This window comes from Egretta garzetta, unplaced genomic scaffold (assembly GCF_000687185.1).
Source record: "Egretta garzetta isolate BGI_Z169 unplaced genomic scaffold, ASM68718v1 scaffold16, whole genome shotgun sequence".
Classification (NCBI taxonomy): Eukaryota; Metazoa; Chordata; class Aves; order Pelecaniformes; family Ardeidae; genus Egretta; species Egretta garzetta.
In genome coordinates, this window is record NW_009260022.1 from 641,430 (window position 1) to 656,196 (window position 14,767).

Sequence of the window (14,767 nt, forward strand, 5' to 3'; positions counted from 1 at the left end):
TAGTCTGCCAGTCACCTCTGTGTCAAACGCTTTTCTGCCTCTAAGGAGAAGGAGGCTGCTTAGAATAACCACTGCCTTTAGAAGAAGAACGATGGCATGGAATGGGGGAAGAAGATGTAGCCATCACGCCTAAGCTGTTCCGGTAGACCACCTGCAACGCCCAACGTGGGGGGAGTGGCCATGCTGCCGTGCTCTCTCCCATTCACATGGCAGCTGCCTCCAGGCCTCTTGAGACATTGGCTTTGGATTTGTCAGACCTGCATTCGTCTGACAGCAGCCAGCAAAGCCAACAGCCAGTTATGTTTCTGTGAGTCTCTGTTTCCTATTAGTAAAATGAATTTATTTAAAAAATAAGGAGGCATTCAGATATCCCAGTTAAGAGGGCTACGCAAATCCTAGAGATCATTTGATTTTTTTTTTCCCTTAAAAGCTTGGTAATTATCTGGAAAATTAATACAGTATCTTTCAAGTAAAATACTCCTTGTTCAAAAGTGAATGTTTATTGCCTTCAGGAAAGGATTCTGATATCTTTTAGTGGGCTCTACAAAGGAAATACCATCCTTTATACTGCTTAGTAAACTATTAATATAATAGATATACAAGGACAGAGCATCAACATTTTGGACTATTATTATTCAATGGTTTTTAAAGCCTTTCCTGTGATGAGAATAAATAGAAACTTCCCAATGCTCCTGTGTAGGCTTGTATTCACCAGGTTCCTAAGATCTCTTGGAAAGAGAAGTAGTTTTCATCTAAATAATTTATTATCAGAGACACAGTGAACTCTACCTCTGAAATGCAAACTGATTACAGCTTGCCCATCTCCATGCACTCAAAAACACTGAGTCAGGACCCAAGAAAAGGTAAGTTTGGCTTTAAAAAATAAAAAAAAAGAGAGAGAAAAATAGCTTTATGTTTCTTTTATTTGCTTATCTTTTTGGAAGTCTATCAATTAATTTTTCACTACTGATATGGTTAACTATGTTTACCTGTCAAAATGCATCTGGTGTTCTGACATTTTAAAGCTCTTTCCATTTCACAGAGTTCAAGACTGACCCATTTCCCAGTTTTCTTTCCATTTTCTATTTTATCAATACAGATTCCATGGTTTAACTTTTCAGTTAATGGAACCCCATGCATTTCGGTAAAAAGATAAGGCTTTTAATAAATGAGGATTTTAAAAATATATAAAATGTGTTGAAGAAAATGTAGGGGGAAAAAAGGAAAACTGAGAAAGTATTAATAGCATTAATAAATTCTAAAGCCTTTTTTTATCATAAAAATGTTATTTGTTAGGGAAGATGTTTTGCATGAAAGTTTGTATATAATGCCTGTCAATTTTGTGTTTCCTTATATTCTTGTTGGTCTTTGTGTCTAAATATATGAATGTATTCTTCTAAAATTTCTTTGCTTTGCTGGACAAACTGGCTACAGGATAACTTCCTCAGTTGAAGAAGTTCCCCTGAAGAAAGAATATGCATCCAGAGGTGAGTGACTCTCCCTATTCACATGATAATTTTTCTGTCCTGTGTTTAATTGTCACATCTCTTTTCTGGAGTCAGAACCTCCAATCCAGAAGCCTTTCTGCTCCTTCATCTCCCAGAGGAATAAGGAAAATGGCATTCCATGGTGAGCCAGACCTGCTTTCCGTGGGGTGAAGCACCGTCCCTGCAGAACAGAGAGAGCTTCCTGAGCCGTGTAATGCCAGCTTCTGAGCAAAGAACAGTTTAGTGCTTGGCAGTCAATTTGCAGTACTGTAAAACCTTCCCAGGGTACAAAGAAATGTTTCTGAAGAACACTGGAGCTCCACATTTCCTCTCCCTTGGATCTTACAGACAGGATAATGGATGTTGCCTTTTAAAGCATTTGTGCTGTTGATTGTCTAGTAGGCTTTATCCCTGTTTTACAAAAAGCTGTTTCCTCATGTAGTTCTATGTTCATTATTCTATTTACTTCTGAGAAAAATATTAACTTCAGAAGGTCCCAGGCAGGGATTTGTCATTCTGGATCAAATGAGTATAACCTGATAATTCAGAAGTTGTTGGCAAGAAAAGAGCAGCCCCATGCCAGGTCATGTTCCCACAGGCTTCTCTGATAATCACTAATTACTCCAAAATCATATATTCAAAACAGAAAAGGGAGCTCATTTCAGAGACTGACATCAGTTAGAGGAAGAGATGACATACTACATCAGCCTGCCCATCAGTACCATGTTTCTTCTACTTACCAGTGTCATGTTTAGTCTCATTTTAAATAATGGAAATGCTGAAGTTTAGTAAGGAGAATGTTCCTCACCTGAATACAGTTCACTCCCAAATAATTCCTACAGACATGAATTTTCTTCTGATTTTCATGGTCTCTTGTACCAGACTAAATAATTGCATTTTCCTCCTTGTTAACGCCCTTCCATATCTTTAAGCATTTATAAAGTGTCCAATTAGTTGTATAATGGAAAGCTATAGAGATGCTGGGGGAGTATCTTCTAAATGAAAAAATGGGAGTTAGGCATTGATTTTCTGTAAAAGAGCACTTAACTGCACAACACGCTGCTCTCTCCTGGGCCAGATCCAGGAAAGGACTTAGGCACCTAAGACAACAGTTGGGTAGATACAAATTATCTAAATCCATTCAACCACTATTTAACCTTTGGAGAGCCTAAATTTGATAAGGAACTCCCTTGTTCCATCTTAAAGTCCCTAAGCACCTAGATTTGTGGTTCTGTGGATGCTCAGACAAGATGATGCCTATGTAGTCATCTTATTACTTATTTTCCTTCTAAATATGACTGGAACCCCAGAAGTAGACGTTCCTTTGCTTGAACCTACTCTGAGACTTAACCTAAGAGGTTTCTTTGCAGCATGCAGCACATCTACAGAAACAGGCTGCCTCCTTCTGCAGTCTTCCTTTCTTTGGGTTAAAGGAGCAAATGATGATGCTGTTCACTTTTTTGATCAGATTCTAGAGTTCACCAGATCACAAATTAGGGTCCGAGTTCAGTTTCTTTCTCAGTCAGAGAGCATTAAACACACAGCTTCTGTCTCAAAGGAAAGCGGTTTCACCACTGTTCAGGCCATCAGCTACACTGTCAGGAAAGAGAGGAGAAACCCTCAGACCTTTGGCTGCAGCTGTGCCGCCCCGTGGCAAGGAGTGCCAGGGTCGCTGGCCAAGGAGATGCTGCCATGCTGTAGCCTGCGGCATTCCAGATGGATCATCTACAAATCATCCTAACCCTTTACATGCAGAAGCCGAGGGAAGCAATATGTGAATTTGGGGGTCCGTTACTAGTTTCAGGTACCTGAAATGTATATTTGCTATCTGTGTGGTTAGCCTCTGTCCTCAGGTTAGTCTAGCTCCACACCTATTTTATTTTTCCTCTGGAAATATTTCAGATGTGAAGAAGGTAATTGTAAGGTTGGGGGAATTTCATGTTAGAAACATTTTCTTTCTTTTCTTTTTACGTTCTACTCTGGATTTATATTTTAATTTTTTTCTGAACATTTCAGCTAGCATTAGACATCAGTTATTTCTTTTTGAGCCTTTGATCATGTTTAGATAGCTTTTTCTGGGACATTTCTTGCCTTTGTACATCTATCTGATATTGAGATTTAACAGAAATTGAGCAGTATGTACTTGTTTATTTTATCCTTGTATTACACTAAAAGTTTCTGTTTGTGATGTTACTCAGTCTTGTCACAAATGTCTGTCTTCACAGATTTCTCCTTTTTCTGATGTATGTATTTTTGAAACTTTTTTTCTTGAGACTATTAACTTGTAATTTTAAAAATTAATTGTTTTGTTAATAAATGTCTCCTCTCTCTAGGTCAATATATGTGCCCTTTTTTAGCCATAATAATATTGTTTTTCTCACTCCTTAGAAGAAAAATGCAAATGGCATCTTATTGTACCTTCCTGGATAACCTCTTACACTGTTCTGATGCATTTACACGCATCGAGAGTCCTCGCTTATGACTTTCATCTATCAGAATCCTTTCATGAAAGCCATTTCAGGTTGTTTTACATGTAAGGCTTCCTCAGGTGCTTTTTAAAGGGCTTTCTAAAATTTAAATGTAAATATATTATAAATTTAAATATATTAAATCTACTGCTTCACTTCCCTCTATCGATTTTGTAATTATATCAAAAAAATAATCGACTTTGATAAAAGCTGTTGTTTTCAAGCACGTGTTGAATATGGCTTGTAACATACTATCCCTGTTAAGCCAATATGTGTTTTGAAAGACACATGTTGAATATTTGATGAAAAAGACTGAATTTATTTATTGAGGCTCTGTAGGGTAAAGGAGAATAGTAACTCATTTGCAAGGCTTAATTCTGATTTTAGAATACTGCTTTTATCCCAGTAAAGTTGTTATTACTTTGTCAGGGCTCATCAAACAGGTATTTTGGGTAAAACTGAGCATCTGGGTTGTTTCCAGAATTCTCAGTTTGACTACCTATTTATAGTTACTCATGATAGATGCTCATTTCCATAAATCAGGAGGCATTTTCCTTTTCCTTATGTGGCTAACATAGGAAGTTAAGCTGAATGCCGGCAAATGTCAGCTAATGTCTATCTCCTCAGGATTGCCTTCATGTACTAGATTCTGGGAAGCAGTTTGTCTTTTACAAACACTCAAAGGATCTGAGGATCAGCTGTGTACTTTCAGGTGTGTTGTGGATTAAGAATTGTTATTATCGTGAGAATGAGCTGTTGGGTGTTTTACTCTTTATGACAAAAAGCCCTGTGGTGACTTCTTCTTAAATTATTATTTTTCAGTAGATAACAGCAAATTGAAATCTCCATTCCATCAGCTCTTTTTTTCATGCTGAATCCTTTCACGACTTGTTCTACTTTTTGTCCTTTTTCAGCCATTTTTGTTTCTGTCTTAAGAAACCTGATCCTCCTCCAGCAGGGGTCAATGGAATCTTGCCATTAACCATGAAGGAAATGAAAAACCATCCCCACAGAAATCATTACAGACTATTCTTTTTTTCTCCCGCTGCTTCAGTCTATGGTTTTGGTCTTTCATAACTCGACTGTTTATTGTTTCAGTTTGCAACTGTTCCCTCATGTTTTGGCTCATTGATTTTGCTTCCTTGGTTCTCACAGTAGCTTTACTACCCACTCTGTTTTCCTTTCTACAAAGGAAATGGGTATTTTGCTGTACAAACAGGTTGTTTGTTGGATTTGATGCAACAGCAATCATCAGCCCTCCATTCAGTAAGGTTAATATCCTGTGAACTCCAGCTTTAGTCTACCGCCATTCCCTCTCATGTCCATGGCTTATGAGGGGATCACATTTTATTTGATGGACTTATCAGTGTTTTCGTCTTCTTCTGGTAATTGCCTGACCTGCTATGATTGTTGTTTGCAGTATTTACTGACTCACAGATCTTTCTGCCTGCTTTATCTCTGCTCCTTCTTATCAGCAGAGGCTCATTGACATTTTGTTTGGTCAGTGCCCACACACAGACTTTCAGTAAATGTTCCCATATTCTAATGACAGGCACTCTGATCTCTGTAAGGTTTTCTGGTCTGTATGGCATTCAGGGGAAAAACCCCTCTAAAATTAATGGTATGTTTTATGTGATAGTGTACTGTTTTTTACTACATATTTAAACCAGAAAACATTTACTTTCTTTTATACCCCATGGCAGTCATATGGTTTTATTACACAAAAAACCCTGAGCTAATTTTACAACACACAAAATTAACAAAATTTGCCCGGAATACCACTCCCCCCCCTCCCCCCAACTTTAATTTTGTTTCAGAATGTGTTTTTGTTTATCCTTCTACTGCAAAATGCAAACTAAATGCCATTAATGCCTTTACACACTGTGCTCTACGCAATTTATGCTGAGCAGCAACAGACTTCAGCAGTAAGTGGCCACATAGTGAGATGAACAGTTATACAACCACAGATGGTAATTGGATGCTATTAATGAGAATTTGGGAGAACATCATTTTTTAGCCTCAGCCCCAGTTAGCTTTTTATAATCTCAATTAATGCCATATACACTCTTTTTACAATGTATAATTATTTTCCTAATCTTCAGTTATGCTCTTCAGAGTGACTGAAACAAGGCCATCTCCTTGTTACCCTGGTTTGTCCAAGTGCCTCAGACTGTGTAGCACAAGCATGAATTTTTAGATGGTGCCTCTGCATACGGATAGGTGAAAAGTTGTGTCACCTTGTGGGCAGCTCTAAGAAGAAATTGTACTTTTCAGAGTCCTGATTCTTTTAGCTTTTTGCTTTCATTCCCCCTGTTCCTGTGAATAAGTGCCTGTACCCCTAGGAAGGGGTGGCTGCTTACATTACACCTGCTCAGACAGGCTGTCTGGCCAGAAGCCAGAGCAGGGCAGAAGCAAGCATCTGTTCATATTTTATTTTTCCTTGCTATCGGCTTACAGAAGGGAATAACCGTGGAGCTGGGGCCCTTCACCAGACCCCTATTTTTAAGGTACTTTCCAGCATGACAACCCTTATTCTGCTCTAACTAGATGCGCTCGGGAACTGATCTGGGATGCTGGCAGCTTAAAAGGATACGGCTCTGGCATCTGCTGTGGACAAATAGACACTTCTTAGCAGAAGGTGTAGCAAAGTGAAAAACACCCTGGTCTTCAAAATGTAGAGTTTTCCACCGAAAACCGTGGCCTTGCCACGTGAGTATGGGTGTGATCTGACCTGATTTCCTGGGCAGCTGCAGTTACTGCACACGAAGCCAGTGCTCAGCACTTTGGAAAATCAGGTATCAAGTAACAAAGGTGAACTTGCAAGTAATGTTTTTTTATAAGAATACCAGTTGATCAATGTTCAGTTAAACACCTCGGATCGTGTTGTATGAGATCATATTTAAAGGACTGCATACCTGTAGCAATGTAATACAGCACTGCAATTGAAAGACAGAATTGCAAGAAATTCAAAGTACTTTTTTTTTACTGTGTTTTATTTCATATTTCCTGCTTAGAGTCACTGAGCTCTATCCAACTGGCTGATCTTTTATCTTTACCCAAAGTCTGTGTCTATAGAAATTAGTTTTTATAGGATCATTATTGCTAGATGTAAAGCCTGGAATTTTGGATAAAATGTTTTGTATTAGGACCTTGTGGAAAGAGACGAAGCTACTTTCTTATTAATTCTTTCTTGTTAATTCTTTCAAAACCATGAAAGAGTCTTGTTTTACTTAGTTTACTATGACTTGTGCTTTCTAGCCCAGGACACCTTCTCTAAGTAAGCATCCTCACTTCCCCTATGCTTCAGCAGATTTCATACCAAAAAGGTTGGCAAATTGCACTAACGCTCCACCTCCTTGAGCACTTTAAATGAAGGGGAAATTCAAATGAAACATTTTAAAATATGGCTACAAGCCTGCTTCTTTGCAGGTGATTTTGTGCAGTCTCCATCTCCAGACCAAACTGGATATAACCCTGAGCAACCTGGTCCATTCATACAGTTGACCCTGCTTTGAACAAGAGATTCAGCTAAAGACCTCCTGTGGTCCATCCTGACCTGAATTATTCTGTGGCTCAAGATTCTTGCTTTAAAAAATTCTTGTGCATCTGGAATGACAGCAGGATTTGGTGGGAACGGCTTCTCTTGCTGCATTCTTCCCAGCGTGCCAGGGACAGCTGGCTTCAGAAGCTCCTGCTTTTCAAGAGACAAGATTCCCTTGGTTTTGAACTTATTAAAGGCTAGAGGCCAGGCAAGAGGCAAGACCTAAACTATAAGCAGTTGCATAAGACTTTCAGTATTACTAATACACTAAAGCTAACCTCTCCTTATATTTCAATTGTCTGTAACGTGTCAATGATCCATGTTAACACTATATTTATTTTTCAAGAGAACTGGCTCATTACCTCTGAATATATGTATTATTTCTATTTGTTATCTTGCATCAGAAGTACGTGGAAAGTGTGTAATTCAGTGTATGGAGGAGAGGGATTGCAGAAGAAAATACAGGAGCACTACATTACATTTGTTAAAAGACTGAACACTTTTTTAGCTAAGACTCTCAGAAGCAAAATGTCTGAATGCTTCCCTAAATGAAAAGTTACCATAAAGAAAAAAATTTCAAGTATGAATGTAAAGCTCTTAAACTGCTCCATACTATCTCCTTTTGCAGATTCTCTTAGCTAGCAATAAGTGTGAAGTAAATTACTCCACTTCCGAAAAGCCTCCGTAAGTTCACACCTTAGCTTTTGACATGGAGGAGGTTATCTCACATTCCCTGTGCATTGAGCGCCTACATGAGTAACTGGTGTGTTGCAAATTCACAAACTCTGATCAATGTTGCTGTATAAAAAAAACCCCAAGCAAAACCTTGTGTGCGTTTTGGAGTATTCAGGCATGTTTTAGACAGGAAACCTATGCAGTCAGGATCAAAGTGAGACCAAAATCACCTTAAATGTATTCCAGTGGTTGCTCCTGAGGCATGCGGCGAGTCTTCCTGGGATTCAGTGTTGCTCCTGCTCCAGGTCATCAGTGAACCTGAAACACCTTGTATGGAGAAATAACAGAAAAGTGGGAAATACTAGACTGATTTGAGCATCCAACCCTAGTCCTGCACTGATTCTAGTACATGCCGTTCTTCCGTCCTGTGCTGAACAAAACAGATTGCTTCTTTGTGCCCTGCCATAGAAGGCAGGGTAAATTCAGACCCCCAGGTCCTATGCTATGTCAGGCAGAACGAAACCTGACCATGGTGGCAGCCTCTGCCCCACCAAGAGCCTCAGAAAGAGCCTGGAGCTCCTGCCCTGCATGGGAAGCTTCTCTAACTTTTGTCACTCTCCTGTGTAACTTTAGGCGCCGCTTGACAAGATAAACAAATGTATATCTAACAGTGATGGCAACGGCAAGGTTCACTTGTCGATAGGCATATTTTCTGCATGCTCATACTCGCCCAACAGCAAAGGTCACTGAGGGCAGAGTTAGGCTTCAGGCTACCCCAGTCTAAATATACACGAAGCCCTCTTAAAATGCTAAAATTGATCACACACGAGATGATATTCAATCAGTTTACTAAACTGATCAGGAAAATTCAGCAGATTTATAGCAACAGTTCAGTTTGAAAAACTTCCCCAAATGTCCTTAATCAGCCTTTTTGATCTAAAAGCTAAGTGGGAATTCTCACTATGGCTTTTTTTCTTACAAAATTTCAGCACTTTCTGTCTCTCACTAAGCCAAAAATACTGAGGGAACAGTAGTCTTTGTGGCATTTTGGCACTTGTAATCTGGACTGGAACCACAGTGAGCAGAAAGCTTAAAAACTCCAGGAAAAAGCCAGCTACAATTTATGAATCTCTAAAAAAAGTTCTTTTTCAGGTGGAATGATGATTGTCTTCATAAAACAATTTGTCCATTCCAATTTCAAAATCATGCGATGGCTTGATTAGAAAAAAAAAGAGATACGATATAACATTTCAAACATTTCAAAATTGATTATCAAAAAACTGATATTCTTGAGAATTTAGTATTTGGAAGACACCTGTAATTTATGCCTATGCTCAGAATGTATGAATAAAAAATTATCACTGTATTGTATTTATAAGCTAAAAATTTAGTCTGCTTCAAGTCAACAAAGTACTTTAGTAGAGATGACTCCGATTGTAAAATATCAAGAACAGGGTAGCCAAAAATCATTACAATGGCCGAAAAATCAGGGAAAAAAAAGAACAAAAAAAAAGTTTTCTGTATGTGAATTCAGATTTTTGAATGTTCTTCTTTAAAGGTTCAAGAGTTTCTCTTCCAATGAAAACTGGAACTCCCACATAATCACACAACTTCAGGACTGAGAGCTTTCAAAACCATGGCCATAACCCATAGTAAAATTAGGAGAGATAAAACATTGCGTATCCTTAATAGTCAGGTAATTGTATACCTCAGACCTTACAGGCTGGAGACCTACCTCAGATTAACCATGGCTGTATCTGTACTGCATCAGTGAAGGAGTGGAGGTAGCAAATTAGTTGTGAGTGGTAGTAGGTCTGGAACTGGAAACTCTCTGTCCAAGCTCATATGAAGCTGAGACAAAGCATTTATTAGCTGAGGTGTAGCAGACTGTGGGACACCAGCTGCAACAGCACTGTATTATGTGAGCTTTCTAATCTGTTATCATGACAACTCTGTGTACCACGTCCATTACGTCATGTGTACGTGTTCTGTATGACTCAAATATAGGTGGTCAAATATCAAGTGAAGTGCCTGAAATGTTTTAGGTTTTATTTCTGAAACATTTTGTCTTTGAATAGAATTTTTCTGTTTCCTTTAGCAGAGAGAGATTCCCACAAAACAAAATCAAAAGAGGGACAGGAGGGTTCCAGGTCGGAGGATCCCCATAAAGAAAGGCATAAAAATGAGAATGGAAGGAGGATGTTTCAGGAAGCATTCAGGAGAAGTGAGGCAGGTACTGTAAATATATAAATGGAGATAAAGGTGTTGAGACCTGGCTATCAATATAGGTTTTAAAGTCCAGCGCCCAGAAGAGGGGAAATTTGAAAAAGTATCTATTCAATTATGTCATCAACTATGGGAAAAAATCAATTAATCTACATAATGAAAGTTGTGACACAAATCAGAAATGCTGCGCTAACTGTAATAATATAAATGACCATCAAGAGGCATACTATTGAATACTTTGGTTAATGTTGCTGTTATTAATTGTGCTTACTTATATTACAACTATACCAAAGAATTTAATATTTATGTACGAAGACAAGAGACATTCAGTCAACAGATGGGGGGGTACAAGTAAACAGTAAAAGCAATGCTGGTGGTCACTATGATAGACAGCAGTCTTAAGACATGGGCTACTTAACCTGTGTCAACATTTTGTAGGTGTCACTGAGGAAAATTTTGAAGGTGGTTAACCAGTGGCTTTTGCAGGTATTTACAGGTAGGTTACACTGCAAGTGGGAAGAGGATGTGTGGCTGTGCTGGGTGGAGGGATTCAGTGAGGGGGATGAGTGCATGCACCGCAGGAAAGGGAGACGTGTGTACCATGCAACTTGAGAGGAGAGTGGCAGACAGGTTTTCACTGTCACTTCTGAAGACTTACAACCCCTGGCCAATGCATCTCAAATGTACAACAGTACTAGGAGGACTTCTCAGGTTAGCCCATGTGATTGGTACTGAGTCCGAACATCCACGTTAACCCCATTTGCAGCATCTTGCTGATAAGCAGCACTTGAGTTGCGATATCATCACTAATTTTGCAGCCACCCAGGGTTACCTCTGAGTACATCTATTTTTTTTATGATGTCACACTGTTTTTTGCCCCTCTGTGAGCTGCACTTGCAGGAGAGATTCTCTGTCCCTCTTGGAGTGTAGGAAGCCAGAGGTTTTCATATGGATCGCTACAGCAGATGGGTTAATTTCTGCCCAGATTCAGGTGGTTTGCAATTTCTACGAATAGCAGGGTCAATATATCATTAAAGCTTTTGTGTCTGGAATATAAATAGGCTTGGGCTAAAACCGAAAGAAGGGCCTGACTTAGCTGAGAAGGACCCTTAGAGGCAGAAGGGATTTTCTCTTTCCTTATGCTCCCCTGCTGGTTTGTAGCCCTTTCACATACTTCCCTCTTCTTTCAAGCTAAATCTTTTCCTTCCTGATGGCTCTTCCCTGATCTCTCCTTCCCAGGAAGCCACCAGGCCTTCCCATTCCCCCCAGCAAGGTACCAGCCTCAAGTTCCCCACTGCCACCTCTGCCGACAGCGTCCCTTCCCTGTCCCGCGACACCACCTGCTCTGGGAGGTGCCTGGCAGATAACCTCTTGCCATAACCTACATTCCCCTGGGCTTTGTCCCTGCAGGGCAGCTTGGGAACCTGTGAGCTCCATCTGATGATGTTTGGACAGTCTGGGAAGATGTCAAGTGTGAAGAATGTTAAGTACAGTGTATGACTGCATGCACAGTATGGACACACAGCCCTCCAGAAAAAGAGGGTTCCCAACAGATTTTTCTTAATTGACCCTCAACATTAAAAAAAAAAAATAAAAATTGAAAGAGTCAAAATAATTTACAATGAAGGGAACTTAATTGGCCTTATTGTTTTATTCTATACCTATTGAACCTCTAATGAAAATAGAAAATACTTTAAACTGAAAGCTCCCTTTATCTGTGATGTTAATAGGGACACATTGTACACTTGAGGTTTTTTCCATTCATTTGCTCCTAGATAAGCAGTATGCTATTACTCTCTAGTGGTGCTGTCTTCAGGGACTATTTCTGTCCGGCACTTGGGAGAATGCATTATGAGATGTCAGCATGTGTGAGCAGAGATAGTATGGCTTGTCGTGTACAGATAGGCCATATTCTGCTATAAAATGATGCCTTTGTCTTTTATCACTGTCACAGTCTTACTTAACAAGCTGTGACTCTGTGGTTCATCACAAAGAAAACTGTCATCCCTAGATATGTGCCTTGAATGCCCTTTCATCTTCTGTGCAGGTAGGATCTGCCATGTGACATCAAGCAGAACAGTAACTCCAGATGGACTCTGCTAGTGCAGCAGTGTATTAACAAAGGGGTTTGCTGGCACAAATCCAGGCTTTGCACCTTAGATTAGATTACAAGGAGGAGGAAAACATATGTAAGCTTTTAAATGAAGCAAGACCTAGTAATATGTCATAAATATAATTAGAAAAGGAAATGTTAGTAATCCATCATGTTTAAGTGATAATTTATTTATCGTGGTGTTATTCTGAGCAACAGATAAATCAATTAGAGTTTCTTTCAAAAGCAAATAAATAGTGTTGGTTCAATGGAGTGATGACAGATGAAGTGCTTTGAGGAACTCAAAAGTTCTCTAGTTGGATTTCTCCACATAATCGTGTTTAGGGTGAAATCTGGAGAATCACTGGCTTTCACTACAGACTGTGATGCTGCTAGCAATTTTTCTGGATCTTAGTGCTTCTGTTCATAAGGCCACTGAACAAAGAAACAGTGTCCGCTGCTAGGATCAGAGGCAGACACCTTAAGGAGAAAAGCCTTCAGCATTTCCAGGAGGCACATATATTAAATAGTTATACAGGGTGTTTAGTGAGTGCTTTGCACCAGAGCCTGCAGGTCAGAATTTTTCTGGCAGAGGAATATGGACATATTCTGCTTACTTCAGCATTTTGTATGGCCATGGGACATATTATACTGCCAGAGTTGTGATTCTGCAGATCAGATTAAACTACTTTGTGGGCATTAAAGTATGAATATTTCATGTGAGCTTTTACAGGGCTGAATTTAAACTAAGGTGCTGAAGTAGTTCTCCACATTCCTCTTTCCTGGGATTTTGTATTTTTAAACTAGTCTTCCCTTGCTTAAAGTTTTTCTTCTATGTGGCTCCTTTTTAACTGTATAAGTGGGAAAATCAGAAATACTATCCCTCGTGAGGTGCAGGCTTCCAATCCCAGTGCAGTAAAAGGAAGGAGAAGAAGAAAGAGATGTCTGTCAGTCAACAAAAGTGTCTTCTGAGGGTGTAATATTACAAGGAGTGGAAACAGAGTGGTTTGTCCATTGATGGAAAAGTGCAGCATTCACATATAATACTGCTGCCAGGATTTGAGGGATGCCAAGGAAACCTGTGTGGACGTGTTGCCAGTAAAAGTGCCTGCCTGGCTGGTGCTTAAAAATAGAAAAGAGGGTGTTGAGTACATAGAAACTGATGTTGAAGAATTTCTGACCTCTTTATTTTAAAAAAAAAGTGTCATCTCCCTCTGCCTGATTTGGAGTGTTCTCACCCCCAACAGTGCTCAAAGATTTGAAAAAAAATATAACTCCCTGGAAATGAGGTTACAGATAGTCTCTACCGGGTAATGTTTCTCCATGGTGTCTGAATGCACGGTCCCCACTGGTGACTGCTTTTAGATATGCTGAAGATTAGTATCACTACACACAAATATGGACCACGCAGATCATTTGGGCTCCTTATCTGTCAGAGAGGGAGGGAAATGAAACCCCTGGGTTTGTTTCATTCTAAAAGCTCTGCTCAGGTGAGTGTGAGTGGGCAGTGAATTCATCTTTCCTGCCCTCAGTATGCTGCTGGAGGGATACCTAGCTCCAAGGGTCCCATTCGACTTTCTCTGTGCTTAAGTTAAGCCCCACTGTAACTTCTGGATGACTTCTTTACCTCTCCCTGTCCTGAAAGCCTGTGTTACGTGTGTGCACTAAGGGTTAGACTCTGAGACTAAGCCCACGTTCACCTCTAGGCAAAACACATATATGCTAAGATTAGGCAGCATTGAAAAAAAAGGTATTTTTTCGCTTGTCAGATGGTAAGATTAATTTATCACGGCAGCTCCATTCCCTTGGGCCTTTCTATTTACTGAAGGTCCTAGCTCTTGGTCTTACCTCTTATTAAAAACAGATTTTGTTTCCATTCTGCATGTAATCTGTCTCCCATGGACATTAGAATAATGAAAGTATATGGGGGTGAAAGTCCCATTGCAGTGACCAAAGGCTGAAAACTCCCATGTCTTCCTGAGGAAAGGCTCAAGGTAATGCCAGCTGAAGACTGTGTCTTCCTCTTTTAGGGTTGGACCACTGTGGGAGTTGCACAGTTGATGGCGTGCCTGAGTTGTGTAGCTGACATGTTTTGATGCGAAAGTCTGCTACTGCATGAGGTTGGGCCACTAGTGAATTTTGCCACAGTGAGTTTAGGTACTGGTGTTTGTTCTCTTTACACAGCAGAGAAAGAAGGGAATCCACAGAAGCCAGGATAGTGCAGAGGAACCCACTGGAGGTAGTTCATGGAAAGGAGAGGTAAGACTTGACTCTTTCC